Below are 1,966 nucleotides of genomic sequence, written 5' to 3'. Positions count from 1 at the left end.
AAAAAAAGAAGAAAAACTGTTGCAGAAAAACAAGTGAAACAGATATTGGTTTCATATGTACATTTTTTAGAGCATTTCAGCCTTGGGGAGCACAGCATTGTTGTCTAAACTAAATGTATATAGATTTTTTTTGTATTTTAACAAGTTATCACTTCAATTTCAGTCTTTTTTCAGCACTGCTTGTGGTGGAGTCTCATCTCACATACCCCTCAAGAGGCTACAGAGCAGCACTTATTCTCCTTAATGAATGCATCATTTCCAATTAAGTAAAAATCTAAAAACTTCTTTACCATTGATGCTTTTGTATGCTTTAAACACAGATGAGAATTGCCAGTATTTGTTGGCGCTGATCAATCTTATTTTCTCAAAACATTTTGTCAATGATACATGAACACTGCACTGTAGAAACATATGGCAGCATTTTTTTTTTTTTTTTAAATGTTTGTGTTAGTAGCTGCTTAGATGTTTCAGTACTAGTATAATATTTGTGTCAATCAAAGATACCTGGTAGTACTTTACCTTGAAATGTGTTTATAAAGTTGCTGAGATTCCATTCAATTAATCTGTCACGAACAAAATAATCCATGTCTAAGAACTGCAAGAAAAAAATAAAAAAAATAATAATTATGTTTTAATCACTCAAACCATTAGGCTACTGTAACAGGTGGAGGTAAAATCCAGTTGCAGCAAAATAACTGCAGCTTTAAATTGGTGATGACCTTTATTGCAGATTATGGCAGGTATAAAGGGTAACAGGAGAAATAAAGCAACCCTCATTGTCACATATGCTAAGATAGCCTAATAATGAAATGGGCTTGTTTAGAACCCAGATGCAGTACGCCAAAACTCAGAAATAGTTGGTAATGACTTTTATTTAAACCAACACAAACGAAGAATAGCTCACAGATATTCAGTTCGTTCTTCAGGTGGGTGGCCCAAACAATGTCTCTGGGAATCCCTCGAAGAGAAGACACGAAGCTTGAACCTACTGTGGCTGGAGAGCAGGAAACCCCGTAGCTCGACGAGCCGACAACACGTGTGGGAATGTTGTCGGGGATTGCGCTGAGGATTGGTCGGGGGCAGGCAGAAGATCCGTTGCTGGGAAAACAGTCCGAAGAAACAACGGTACCGTCGGGGAGCAGGCAGGAGGATCGTCGTGGTCGAGCGGTGAGGTCTTTGCCAGTGGAGCCGTCAGATTTCCGGAACGCCGAATCGGAACACGTGGTCGGGGACAGAAGGCAGGTAGGTACACGGGGAGACAGGCGAAGAGTATATTATTACTGGTAATTACAACCATTGGTAAGTAATGGCAAGTAGGATCATTTACCCTGCTACACTCACACACACAAAAGGAAGTGAAAAGGCAGTGGTACCGTGAGGGAGCAGGCCGGGGGATTCGTCGATGAAGCAGTAGATCAAAAACTGGATGAGCGATCAGTGAGGCAGGAGAACCAGAAGGGAGCACGCAGGAGATTAGTAGAAGCCAAGCGGAGGATCAGGAAACCAGATACACCCTAAATGATGGAGGGAACAAAACAACAGTAGTCTGATGTTAGGTATCCCACATGGCTGAGAAACTCACACGGCAAAGCAGGAGAATGCAAGGCAGCCGAGAGGACAGGTAGATGGAGACCAAGAAGTGCAGAGGCACAAGAACTGGTGGGTGGGGAGAAATGGTGAGGTTTTAACCACAGCAGAGATGAGGCAGGATGATCAGAGCAGAGCAGAGTCAACAGGAAACAGGAAGTCAAAGCAGCGGTGAGCACTTGCAAGCAAGAGAAGCCAAGGATAACCTGGCAGTGAGCATAAGTAAGCAGGCAGGAGAAGTATATACTGGCTTGGTTGCAGATTAGCTGCAGTAAGTAATAATGACCAAATCAACTAAATCTGCAAGTCTACAAAATTGCTGCGAATAACAAGGTATTGCACAATAAAGGACAAAAGTTTTATCATGAGCTGTATGAGC

At 42.2% G+C, this 1,966-nt stretch overlaps 1 long non-coding RNA gene across 1 annotated transcript; it reads right to left on the bottom strand.

The window, feature by feature from the left end:
- Positions 1 to 519: 519 nt before the first annotated feature.
- On the bottom strand, positions 520 to 1,367 carry LOC121939376. The gene is made up of 2 exons (XR_006105453.1): positions 990 to 1,367; positions 520 to 595 (listed from the first exon to the last, which is right to left on the bottom strand). It is a non-coding gene; the product is annotated as an uncharacterized LOC121939376 (long non-coding RNA).
- Between the last annotated feature and the right edge of the window lie 599 nt (positions 1,368 to 1,966).

The sequence above is a fragment of the Plectropomus leopardus genome, unplaced genomic scaffold (assembly GCF_008729295.1).
Source record: "Plectropomus leopardus isolate mb unplaced genomic scaffold, YSFRI_Pleo_2.0 unplaced_scaffold4675, whole genome shotgun sequence".
NCBI classification, from domain to species: domain Eukaryota; kingdom Metazoa; phylum Chordata; class Actinopteri; order Perciformes; family Serranidae; genus Plectropomus; species Plectropomus leopardus.
The sequence above is the reverse complement of the archived record's forward strand: the minus strand, read 5'-3'. Positions and strand labels throughout refer to the sequence as shown.